Source organism: Martes martes, assembly GCF_963455335.1.
Source record: "Martes martes genome assembly, chromosome: 11".
NCBI lineage: Eukaryota > Metazoa > Chordata > Mammalia > Carnivora > Mustelidae > Martes > Martes martes.
In genome coordinates this window covers 54,401,953-54,416,201 of record NC_137899.1, presented here as the reverse complement: position 1 = coordinate 54,416,201, position 14,249 = coordinate 54,401,953, and positions in this window count along the sequence as shown.

The following is a 14,249-nucleotide window of genomic DNA, read 5'->3' as shown; positions in this document are numbered from 1 at the left end:
TGTTTTTTCTCCATCACATGCATTTTTGATGCTCAGGCCTGAAAGCACATTTCAGAAATCTAGGTAGTCATGATATTGGGCAAGTTCCACTTCCAAAGTTAGAGCCATAACTTGGATTTTCCCTGTTTGTGTCAGCTAGCTGCATAATCAGTCACTCAAAACTTCCAGTTTGTTCAAACTCGGTGACCTTTTTTTTTTTAGCAAGTGGGCAGGCCTTTTGTTAGTGTGACTCCTCTAGAAACTTGGTGGGCTTTCTGTGTGTTAGATTTCAGCCTACTCTATTTAGCATAAGACTAGCAGATTGTTGCAATAATAGCCCCAAATTCGTTCACACCTTCCTGAATTCATCACCTCTTGCAACCTAAACTTTTGGATAATTCCGTCCCACATTCACTCTGGTGTGGACTTGGCCCTATGACTTGCTGTCTATGAAGTGACAACAGTAAGCGTGACAGAAGAGAGACTTTAAAAGGGCTTGCACATTGGAGCTAGCCTTCTCTGGCTGATCTTGGGGCCCCCGCCAGCACCTCCATGTGAGCAAGCCCAGACTAGCCAGCTTGATTGTGAGAGACTGTGGCCCTGTCTCCTGGGGCCCTCTCAGGAGCCAGCCAACATCGGAAGTCAGGCCTCTGCTCTAATTGTCAGACCACAAAAGCATGAGTGAGCCCATCCAAGACCAGGGACTCTCTGCCCTGAGCTCAGCTCAAATTTCCCAACACACATGTCTCGTATGTCAGAAGTGACACAAATGATTGTTTTAAGCCACTAAGTTCTGCCATGCTTTAGTTTGCAACAACTGTAACTGATCAAGAAGTTGATATCCAGAAGTGGGGTGTTTCTGTAACAAAAACCAAAAATATGAGGCATTGGCTTTGGAACTGGTGGCTGGTGGAGGCTGGAAAAGCTGTAAGGAAACTCTGACGAGTGGAAAAATGGACTTTACTGTTAGCAGATGCTACAAAATGATAAACTGCTCTGGCAGGCTGGAAAAATAGTGTGTTAGGCAGCTCTGAAATAATTAGTAAATATGTTTAGTAAATTATTTAAATACATTGCTTCTAACTAATAAACTGGACTTGGATATAGACAGTGCCTCACAGAAAATTACACTTGTCAATTAGCTTCTTTTAGCTGTCGATGATAAGGTACTGGAAAGGAAAGATGAAAAAAATTGTTTGTAAGCAGAACTTAGGGGGAATACAGAGGACCCCCGACATGCTGGGAAGTAAACTGTGCCTTATCTCCAATCTGCCCAGTCAGCAAAAGATTGTCAAAGTAATAAATGGCTTCAGGGTAAAGAGTAAATCAAAGTGTGACTGTTAAGTCCCTTTGTTAGGAACTTTAAAAAGTTGAAGGACATGCGGAGTAGACACACTCAAACAAAAAATGGCTTTTAAAATTCTTAAGGATATTTCCCCAGCAGCCTGACACACTCAAGTAAAAAGAAGCTTGTTTCACGAAGAATTGTGGATATAGTTTCTGGACCAGAATCAGATTCATAGAAAGCTCTCCACATGTTGGAGTTAACTGTACTGAGAAAGGGACTGCCATCTTGGATTGAAAGAGACCGTGTCAGCTCAAAACGAATAAAGGCTTCTGGGCTCCCAACCCTCCATAGGAATGAAGAAGGCTGAGGAAGATGTTTGGTCGCACACACAAGCAGTATCTTACAAGGAAGAATGACACCTTAGAGGGCCAAGCCAAAAACTGCGATGAATAACCGACTGGGGTACCATTCCCAGAGAACTGTGGAAAACAATACACTGGACAAATGCTCCCAGGGAGCAGATTCTCAGCTTCATCAAGGAGTAGGACCCTGGAGTACAGGAATGTGCCAACAGATGCCTGGCGGGGTTTCAAAATTTACGTGGTCAAGTGACTGCTAAGTGTCCCCCATTCTTCCCCTTTCAAATGATTCTCTCTACTATAATTATCATATTCTTATTACTGAACGTTGCAACTTATCTTTTTAGTGCAAATGGAACTAGAGAAGCTGCACCCAAAAAGTCACTTCCAGACATGATTATACAACAAGAAATCCTAGGCTTTGAACCTGGTGTTGTGACTAGATGGAATTTAGGGTGCCTCGGGAGGGAGAGAATAGATTTTATGTGTGGAGGGATAGAAATCATCAGGGCAGAGGCCTTCTGTGGTAGGCTGTAGCAGTAATAAACTCTAATTATTCACAGTTGCCTGTATCTAGACCTTAATCCTCTACCATACTAGACTTGGCCATGGGACTTGTTTGAGAAAAGAACAAAATGGAATCAGCAGAACCTTGTAAAGTACTCATACAATGCAACTTGCATGTTTTGGCTGCTCTTAGAACCACCATGTGAATGAGCACAGACTAGGCTGCGGGATGATGAAAGACACTTGCCCAGTCAGCTTGCTTACCACAACCAATAGCCAGTAACCCCTACAAGAAGAGCCAACTAGATGACCAACGGCTGACCACAGGTACATGTATGAAACTAGTCAAGAGGGATAGCTGGGTGGTTCAGTCAGTTAAGCATCTGCCTTGGGTTCAGATCAGGATCTCATCATCCTGGGATCGAGCCCCCTACCTCTCCCTCTGCAGCTCCCCCTGCTTGTGCTCTCTCTCTCTTTCTAATATATAAATATAATCTTTTAAAAAACTAGTCAAGAACCACCCAGCTGATGACTTGCTGAATCCCTATATTGTATAACTGAAACAGATATAACGCTCTATATGTTAGCTACACTGGGATTGCAATTTTAAAAAGATAAAAACTTTTAAAAAGACAACAAAACAACAACAGCAGCAACAAAACAGATGACTGGCTTTTCCAATGTGGTCATAAAATAAGCTTAAGCTAAAAACAAACAAACAAACAAAAAAAAAAAACAGAACCACCCAGCTGAGCGCATCCCAAACTGCCAACAAATGAATGGTAAGCGAAATAAATAGTTATTTTAAGCCACTAAATTTGTGGCACACCCTAGCAGAGAGAGCAATAACGTTCTGTTCACATCCAGCAGATTACAATCTGCAGGTGAAATCCAGCCCACCCCCTGTTTTTGTACAACCTACAAACCAAGAATGGTTTTTATACTTGTAAATGGTTGGGAAAAAAAAAAAAAAACAGAAAAACAATTTGTGAGATGTGAAGTTTATATAAAATTCAAATTTCAGTGTCCATAAATAAATTTTATTGGGACACAGCCACAGACATTCATTTCTGTATTACCCAGAGCTGCCTTTGCCTTCAACAGCAAAGTTGAATAGTTCCAACAGAGACTATATTGCTTGCAAAACCTAAAATATTTCCTATCGGGCCTTTCAAAAAGGTCTGATGGCCCCTGTTCTAGCTATAGCTCATGATTATCCACATGTGATCAAAAGTAGCACGGCGGAAGTTAAGCATTCAGAAGGAAAGCGGCTTGATCCACATATGGGCAGCCCAGGCATAAGCTTCAGGTGACTGTCCACACCCACGTGAGGCCATCCATCTAGGAGTTCAGTGAGATCCTATTGGAAAAGCGAAAGTGTACTACTAATGACCAGGACCCTTAGCAGTGGGTCTCACGGACTCATCAGCAGTGAATGAGAAAGTGGTATCAAGGCACACGTGACCCAGGAGTCCACGAGAAGAAGTTGTTGACTGTCCCTAGCTCTTTTCACCTCCTGATAGTATTGAGGCTGAGCATTAGTGTCAGCAGACATCCTGCTGCAACAATTCAGTGTTCTACTGCAGGAGGAAATCTAAGTTTGCTTGGAAACCAACAAGCGGCTGTGATTTCTAATCTTGTTATAAATATTCCACAAGCGTAGACAGGGTGAGAGAAGGCACAGGATTAGAAACAAAAGATGCATGTTAACTTTCACAGCCTTACTCTCATTATTTCCGTAGTAGTGTCTTTGCTTACTCATTCTCCCTTATGTGCTCTTTTTTTCCTGACTCTTCCTTTTGGTGACCCCAATGAAACAAAACAGATCATTCAAACTCATTAAACTTGAGTCTGACCAGCAATGAAGAGGAAAGAAACCAGAATATTTATCAGTCTGTGCTCTCTGTCCTTCATAATTTCACTGGTCCCTAACAATCCACTCCTGGGGCTCTGGGAAGAACCAGCAAGAAAGGACAGGTAGAGAGAAAATGAGAGAAAGAAAAAGAGGAGGGAGACAAGAAAGGAAAGACAAAAACTGAAACAAAACAAAACCAAAAACCTATTCTGACCTCTTGACACACGATCAGAAATAGGAGAAAGGTACTTCGACTATCAGAAGAGGGCAGGAATGTTACTCCCTAACATCCCCATTTTGGGAAATGCCTTTCACCTGTAAGTACCATCAAATGGCCACAAATCAGGACCAAAATTACCAGGGATTCTGAGGTGTATTGGTCACCCAGCTACCTAAGGGGTCTTCTTAGAACACCTGGAAGAAATGGTGGTAGCCTTCTGTTGCAAATTCCTATGACATTCACCTGACTTTAAACTAGAGCTCTTTGCTTCTTTCCAATGACAGAGCAAGGTAGGAGGAGAGGAGAAGCAGTCTGCCTGGGTGTCTGCAATCAGGGGGCATATTCATAGCAAATTTAAAAAAACAATAAAATTTAATAAAAACTAGGGCATCTGGGTGGCTCAGTCGGTTAAGCATCTGCCTTCGGCTCAGGTCATGATCCCAGGGTCCTGGGATTGAGTCCTGCATTGGGCTCCCTGCTCAGCAGAGAGCCTGTTTCTCCCTCTGCCTCTGCCTCTCTCTTGCTCTGTCTCTCATGAATAAGTAAACAAAATCTTTTAAAATTTTAAGAGAAACTAGGCTGCTTTTATTATCACCATGCACAGAAAATTCTAAATGTCCATGATAAAATACTCCTTTCTATCTGGACAAACCACCCGGCCACACTCGGCCTCTTAGTACATCCCCAATTATTTTAATCAAAACTCTGCTTTCAGGGTGCTGGGTGGCTCAGTCGGTTAAGCATCTGCCTTCAGCTCAGGTCATGATCCAGGGTCCTGGGACAGAATCCCAGGTGGGACTCCCTGCTCGGCAGGGAAGCCAGCTTCTCCTTCTCCCTCTGTCCCTCTCCCACTTATGCTCTCTTTCACTCACTCTCTGTCTCAAATAAATGACATCTTAAAAAAAAAAAAAAAAATATATATATATATATATATATATATATATGTATGTATATTGGAGCTCCTGGGTGGCTTGGTGGGTTAAAGCCTCTGCCTTTGGCTCAGGTCATGATCCCAGGGTCCTGGGATTGAGCCCCGCATTGGGCTCTCTGCTCAGCAGGGAGCCTGCTTCCTCCTCTCTCTCTGCCTGCCTCTCTGCCTACTTGTGATCTCTCTCTCTGTCAAATAAATACATAAATAAAAATGTTTAAAATATATATATATATATGTATATATATTTTAAAAACTCTGGTTTCCACTCTTTCATATCCATTGACACTTTAAAGCCAATCTCACACATACATCCAGATTCATAAACAAATACAAACATCCCAAGAGCACAGACTGACAACTGAATTTTACTTGAGATTCTGTGGGGTGGCTGGGAAATTATGTAATAGATGACACAACAGATCTTTAAAGTTCTTTCCCTACTACCCATACCCCCCACCTCTTTTCTCTTTTTGAAATCCCTCAGACTCTCTTCCCTCTTCTTGTCACCTGAACCTTATTCCTTTTCTCCTCAAATTCTGATCCTGCCTTTAGCATCTCTGTCTCTTCCTTATTTAAGGAAATTTCTCCAATTTACATCTTCACCCATTACCCCCTCCACGAAGCAAATAATACATACGTTCCTGGGATGATCTATCGCCTTTGGCCTAAAAAAGCCAGAGGTGAGGCACCTGGGTGGCTCAGTGGGTTAAAGCCTCTGCCTTTGGCTCAGGTCATGATTCCAGGGTCCGGGGATCAAGCCCCGAATCGGGCTCCCTGCTCAGCGGGGAGCCTGCTTCCTCCTCTCTATCTCTGCCTGCCGCTCTGCCTACTTGTGATCTCTGTCAAATAAAGTCTTAAAAAAAAAAAGCCAGAGGTAAGAGGAGGGTATAAGTAATTATAAATAATATTATAAATTATATAAATAAGTATTATAAGTAATAAACACTAACACATCTAGTTAATACAATGACAATGTGGGTGATTATAATAAAATATAATTTAAAATATACGTAGGATGAGCAATAACACCTATTTAAACATAATATAAAAACCACAAAGTTTGGGGCGCCTGGGTGGTTCAGTGGGTTAAGCCTCTGCCTTTGGCTCAGGTCATGATCTCAGGGTCCTGGGATCTATCCCCACATCAGGCTCTCTGCTCGGCAGGGAGCCTTCTTCCCCTTCTCTCTGCCTGCCTCTCTGCCTACTTGGGATCTCTGTCTGCCAAATAAATAAATATTTTTTTTAAAAAACACGAAGCTCATAAACTGTGAGAGGGAAGTATTTCCTAAGGTATTTCTTTTTATTTGCATTACATCTACTATGAAGTTAACATAGATCTCACATATATTAATGTAGCATTTGTGGTTTTCAATTTTATAGTATTTGTAATATCAAGAAAAAATTCCGGATAAATTAATATAAAGCAGGCTTACATTTGGAGATCACATACACCATCTAAAGTGCTTACCACAGAGGGTGTTTTCCTATGGTGTCCCACTTTGCAAAGTTGCTTATAGTGAAATTCTCCAATAGTGAAGTGGAATAAAAGGCCTAAATTGCCCAGCACAATCCAGCAGGGCTTCATTCCACTCACTGAAGTATGTTCTTCCCCACAAGCACATGCCAGCGCTGCTAAGTGATGCACTTATCCACGCTGCATGGGTGAAAAGCGCTTATATTGAAATGCTCCCTGTCTGCTTTCCCAGAAAGCCAGAATGAGAAACAGAAGTACGTTCCCTTCCTGAAGGCTGAAAGGACCAGAAAACTCCCCTGGATGAAGTTCAGCTTCTCAGCAATAATGCCTCCCCCAGCATCAGGCTAAAACAAGGCGGGGGGGGGGGGGGTGGTGGCAGGAGGAGGAGGGAGGAGAATACAGAAAGATTTGGTTTTGTCAGGTATTCATTGTCCCTTGGTCTATTTTCAAGACAGAGAACTGAACATCAATTCTAGACTACAGAAGAAATAACGGACCTACCCAGAAGTGTGTTATACTTCATGGTGTATGATACATAGAATTCTCCTAAGTTGCTATATATGCATATCTATATCATTTTAGAATAGACTCTGAAAGCATCAAATGCAAGTGATCTACTAACAATAAATCTAAGCCAGGGCCCCATTCTCTAGTGTATGAAGGACCAAAACTATGTTCCTGCTCTATAGACTTTTCATCAATGACCCATCAGATATATGTTATTTTCCACAGTAACATGCATGGATGATATTATAAAATAGCCTTGATATTCCAGAATGTCAGTTTCCTTTTTTTTTTTTTTTTAAGATTCTATTTGTTTGTTTGACAGAGAGACAGCAAGAGAAGGAACACAAGCACAGGAAGTGGGAGAGGGAGAAGCAGGCCTCCTGCTGAGCAGGGAGCCCGATGTGGGGCTCCATCTCAGGACCCTGGGATCATGACCTGAGCCAAAGGCAGATGCTTAATGACTGAGCAACCAAGCACCCCTAGAATGTCAGTTTCTGAACTTGTTTTAGATAGTACACTCCAGTAATAAAAAAATGTTCAAGCATGAACTGCAAATAGTCATATATTAATTTGCTTTGAAAAGTATACTATATTATGTACATCTAAAACACCAAAATAGAAGAATTTACAGAAAGAGATAATGAAGCATACAGTATTTTTAAATATTTTATTGGTCAACAGTGTTTTTTAAAAACATGATTCTCACTAAAAACATAATATTAATTAAGTTCTTGGCATAATAATATGCTTCAACCGTTTCACACATTTTGGTTTAACACCTTCTGACAGGATTCGAAAATCTACCTCTAAGTTTAGGTTCTTTTGAGACTTTTTTTTTTTAAGATTTTATTTATTTATTTGACAGAGAGAGAGAGGGAACACAAGCAGGGGGAGTGGGAGAGGGAGAAGCAGGCTTCCCGCTGAGCAGGGAGCCACATGTGGGGCTCAATCCCAGGACCCTGGGATCACGACCTGAGCCGAAGGCAGAGGCTTAATGACTGAGCCACCCAGGTGTCCCTGAGACATGTTTTTATAGGCAAAAAAATTTTTCTCATAAAATATGAACTTCCCAAATGGAAGAGGTGCACCATTTGGTTGCACTTGCTAATTCGTGATGCTCATTTTTCAATCCCACCCAAAAATTATAGGAAGGTTTTTGGTAAAATTTAGCTAGTAAATATCCACCTTCTCTAGTGCCCAACAGTCATTACAAACCAATTACAAACATCTTCCAACACATGGAAATTTAAGTTGGAAGATTTTTAAATGGATTTTTCATTTGTTTCCAATTTAAGTGCGCCCAAATCAGCATTTTTTAGGAGACATAATCCTTTTCTGCAATACCATCTAACAGCGGAGCTATTTCCCAATATCTATTTTTTAAATACTTCCTTAAAAAAAAAGAGAGATTTCTTGCTAATTGTGAAAACTGCCTCTATTTTGTGGTACAGAGCAACTGAGTGTGTGTGTCTGTTTTAATTTCTACTTGGTAGCATTCTCCTTACAGTTACTTACCACAGAAAGGTCAGAAAACTTGGAAACCTGAATTTTGTAAAAGAAAAATGCACTCTTCATCTCGAAATCTGACAATTCCTCCAAGTGTTCTGTCTCAAAAGAAACACTGAACTTCTGTAAGACGTAAGAGATGTCCATGGTCCTCCCTATCTTACTACACATTGCCAAGATTCTGTCATGTAGGAGAAGACACTATGATCCATAAATCTGCTTAGAAGGGACACACATAAACCACAGTGCTCTGAAAGAAAGGAAAGAAGACAAGTGGTAGCTCCTCCTTGTGTTAGAAGTTCCTCTTGTTTGAAGAAGAGAGTGCCCTGTGACCACATATACAGGATATTAATAGTCAGGCTTCGTTTCTTTATGAGTTTTTAGACCAAGGAAATACATAAATTAAAATTTGAGCACTTTCTTCATGCTTGATGATAAATTTCTTGAGCATTCCCTGGGTGTGCTTTCAGAGTCATAATCCCAACAGGTGGCTCTGAAAAACGCTACCTGGCATTTGAATTATTCCAGGCTCTTGTTAAAGCGGTGATCCCTGGGCCTCGTCCAAACCTACTGAGCCTGAAAATTTATGGAGGATGCCAAGTCGTTAGCAATTAGGAGCAAACAGTTTCTTTATTGTTTATTGTTGGTAACTGGCCATTCTAAAACACAGTGGCTTAAAATGATGACTGATTTCTTTTTCTTCGAATTCTGTAGACTGGCTGATGTGTGCACCGCACGGTATCTGCAGATCTCACTTCTATCACTGCATTCAGCTGGGAGCGCTACTGGTCTAACTTATGCCCCAAGGTCCCATGCAGTTTGGGCACATAGTGCTGACCATGGATGGAGCATCCCAGTCCTCCCTCATGTGGCACATCTTCTCCCACAGTCCTTCACTAGGCAGTAGCCTAGTCTGAGTTTGTTGACATGGCAGCTGGTTTCCAAGACAGGAGCAGAAATTGCTGGGTCTCTTAAAGCCTAATCCCAGAACTCAGAGACTCTTCTGCTGCATCCTATTGGTCACATGGACTACCCGAAGTCAAGGGGAAGGGAAGTAAGAGTCCCCCTTTTGACAGAAGGAGCAGCATGCATGTACAGAGACAGGAAGAACTGTTGATGGCACCCTTGGAGACAAGTTTTTATGACAGATCTTACAGTTAAAATTTGAGAACCACTCTTATAAAATGATAAAGCCAGGCAAGACTGTTGAATTTAACCTAAGAGCAGTTTTCAACATTCATCATAAGTTGTCACATAGTTTTTGCATCAAACTAGCTATTACTGGTAATAGTACCAGATCAAAATATATGTACACACAAAATATTCTAAAAAAGGAATTTCTCAGGATGCTAAATTATATTATTTCCTAAGACACTGATTTTATCCTTGCAAAAAAAAAAAAAACCCTAAAAATAAATGCACTATTTGAGTAAAAGAAAAAGTTTATTAATGAAAGAAAATACAAACTATTTCAATGCTGTGGTTTTACCTAAAGCAAAACTGCCATGTATAGTGGCAAAGTTGGCAGTGGCTGCCCTCAGTGCCAAACTCTGCTATTTATGGCCAAATAGTCCCTGAAATTCTACCATGAGAAGATTAATCTCTTCATTTGGTTTTTAGAGGCAGGCCCTGTTGGTGCTGGACAAAAACAGAAAGGACTAGAGTGGGTCACAAATATAGAAGATACTTGGCTTCAAAGAACTGATTCAAAGTTTCTGTTAGAGATCTTAAGACTCATGGCTTATAGGAACATGTCATTTTCCTAAATCGTGAATTTGAATTACACAGTTATGCAGATGAGCATTAAAGAGCCTGGCTGATTGTCCAGCATATTTCTCATTTGGGTTTTGTTGCCATCTATTTGCCATGAATAAATTTTATAGGAGGGAACTAACTATATGCTTCAGATCAGATGTCAAAAACTGAAGACCCACAGGCCAGATATAATGACAGGTATGTTTAGTTTGGTCTGAACATTATTTTTTTAACTAGAATTAGTTAAATTAGTTAAAGCAACTTTAAATTTTAAAAACAGTAATTAAAAATAGCATCACTTAAATTCTTCTTTAAAAAAAAAAATCCTAGGAACTTGCAATATGGGACTCGTATTCTCCCACAGGAACACAGGACTGGAGCTGACTACAGACTGCCTCCTACACACAAGGCACGTGCTTTTCACTTTGTCCCAGTCCCAACCACCCTCTATTACATACTCCAAAATGCTTTCCTCATTTACATTACCTACCTGGCCTTTGTAAGTAATTTTGTTTTTTACCCCCATGCTGGTTTTTAGCTATTTGGGAATTTAAAAGTGACTGGAAGATACCATTAGTAAGGATTTATACATATAAAAGATTAACTGTATTTAAGACCAGACATTCTGGGGTGCCTGGGTGGCTCAGTTGGTTGGGCATCCAACCCTTGATTCCAGTTCAGGTCATGATCTCAGGATCTTGAGATTGAGCCCGGTGTTGGCTCAGTGCTGGGTGTAGAGCCTGCTTAAGTAAGATTCCCTCTCCCTCTCCCTCTCCCTCCACCCCTCTTCTCCTTCTTACTACCTCTCCAATCCCACCCCCACTTGCACACTCTTTTGAAAAAAGAAAAAAAAAGCTGACTACTCTGATATACATCCTAGTACATGTTTGATATACAGTATGTGTGCTACAAATTGAAACTCTTTATTTGTTCTTATCCACAAACAAACAAAAAAACTGAATATCACTTATTAGGAATAATAATGGAATTTTTAGAGAAATAAGAAGCTAATGAATCTTTACATGCAGCATTTTTTTTTCCAGTTGAAGAAAGAAAAGGGGGAGGATATCCTGAAATTATGCAAAAGGAAAAAAGAAACGTAAAGTATGTGAAATTTTTCTATAAAGTAACTATCTTACTTAGAGGTTGTTATCATCATGAGAAATCGTAAAAACCTGAGAACTTGTCCACTTCTGTGATGGTTAATTTAAATATCTGGGTACCTAAATATTTGGTTAGACATTATTCTGGGTGTGTCTGTGAGGATTTCTGAATGAGATCAGCATTTTAATTGGTAGAATGTGGTAGATAGTGCTCCTCAGTGTGGATGGGCCTCATACAATCCTCTGAAGGCCTGAATAGAACAAAAAGTAGAGTAAAAGGGAATTTGCACTCTGCCTGTTTTCAAACTGAGACACCAAAGTCATCTCTTGCCTTTGGTCTCAGACTTGAACTACAACTTTTACCATGGCTCTCTCCTGGTTCTTGGCTTTAGGCTCAGACTGGAACTCTACCAGCAGCTCTCCTCATCTCATCTCATCTCATCTCATCTCATCTCCTCTCATCCCACAGATATTTTATCATCTTCCATCATCATCCTAAGAAGTAGGAGTACAGTAAGATATTTTGAGAGAGGGAAAGACAGAGACCACATTCACATGACTTTTATTGAGTATATTGTTCTGATTGTTCTGTTGTTATTAGTTATTATCTCTTCCTGTGGCTAATTTATAAATTAAACTTTATCATAGGAATGTATTAATACTAAGAAACACAGCTCACCCAGAGGTTTCCCACTATCAGCAGTTTCAGGCATTGAGGAGGACTTAGAATGTATCCCCCCAAATAAGGAGGGGCTATTGCACATTTTTATCTAAGGGATAGTATCAGCAAATAAAGCAGTCAAATTAGAGTACTCAGAAGACGGGGATTCAAATTCCAATTCTCCCAGTTACTGTAAGACCTTGGGCAGATCAATTTTCCTCTATTGATCTCCTTCTTTATTAGTGATGGGACACAGCTGGGGACTCTATATTTAACATACAACAAATTCTTATGTTTTAAGATTATACAATTTATTATTCTAAATACAAACTTTCCCCCAGTCTGATTTGTATATGAATCTCCAAAATACAGTTTCTCACATTTGAGGAACTGAACGCTGTTCTTGATCTCTTTTTTTTTAAGATTTTATTTGATAGACAGATTTATTTATTTGACAGATAGATCACAAGTAGGCAGAGAGGCAGGCAGAGACAGAGGAAGGAAGCAGTCTCCCCGCTGAGCAGAGAGCCTGATGTGGGGCTCAATCCCAGGACCCTGAGATCATGACCTGAGCCGAAGGCAGAGGCTTTAACCCACTGAGCCACCCAGGCACCCCTGTTCTTGATCTCTTTTGACTTCCTCAAAGAGAGCTCTCTCTGTAAGTTAGTGTTTTCTGTTATAAAGGGGGGGGGGGCAGGATATTTTAAAGATATGGCTATGGGGAACATAGCCCAATAATGCTATTTTATTAGCATAAAATAACATTAAGCTCAAGAATGAGATTTGAAAAGCATGGTCTGGATAGAGTTTCCAGGGAATCTTAGCTTTATCAGCATTATCAGCTTTGTACTGACTGAGGAGTCATTCAGCTACATGTGACTTTTACGCATCTGTCAACTAAATCAGAGCTCCAAATGAAAAACCTGGCACCTAGAAACATTACCGGGATTTGTGAGTCCCCCTGGAGAATTTTGGGTCCATAAACCAATGAATAGATTACTATGACACATAAATAGAGTATTTTCGTCTGTGACAGATATAATCTTGCTCTGGCACTCTTTGTGTCACGTTGCAGGAAACTACTTGCTACTCTCAAACCAGGTTTAGAAAAGGTTAAAAGAAGAGCAGAAACATCAAACATAGAACAAATCTGCAGGATAAAGAACTGAACCACATTTGGGAAGACCTATATGCTATCTCTGTTAATGCCACTAACTTCAGTCTTTGAGCTAGTCCACTAACTCCAGTCCTAATGAGAATACTTTACACTTGAAATCACTTCAACAGTTAAGATCTCATTCACCCTTCCAAAAAATTTGTGACAAAGTTTTACTGGCAAGAAAACCAAGACCCTCTGAGTTTGTAAATCACCAAAAGTCACAGAAATAATAAACATGCTCTATCTAAACCCAGGTACTCTTCCACTCTGTCATCAGTGTCTTTCATCAGGACGCCTGGGTGGTTCAGTCGGTTAAGTGTCTGCCTTCGGCTCAGGTCATGATCCCAGGGTCCTGGGATCGAATCTGACATGGAGTTCCCTGCTCAGTGGGGAGTCTGCTTCTCCCTCTGCCTGCTGCTCCCCCTGCTTGTGCGCTCTCTCTCTCTCTCTCTGACAAATAAATAAAACCTTCAAAAAAAAAAAATCTCTTCAACCTATAAAATGAGAACATAGTAACTCTTATTAAGTTTTTTTTATTTTTATCCATTCAGAAAATACGTTATTGTAACTTGGATAGATCAAAACATGGGTATATAGAGAAGAAGAATGTATGTATGTGTAGAAGACAAAGGAAAGAGTGTGAGGGAAATACTTCCTGTTCTTCGGGAAGTACATTGAGTGTCTGGCACCGCAGAAGCATATTCCTGAGTGTGCTAGTACAGAAGGAATGTGCACCTCGAATTTTGGGAACACTTTTGAGGGAATGTTTTGAAATCCGGGTCTAGAGAACTCTGATTGCATTGTGCAGAGGAGGGTTTAACATTCACACATTGAGAACGTTGACATCTCTTTAGAAAGTCTCTATTAATAAGCCCAGGGCTCCTTGAAGATGGGTGAAGTCTCTGTACAAGTTTGGATATTCTGAAGGGGCAAATTGCTAGCATT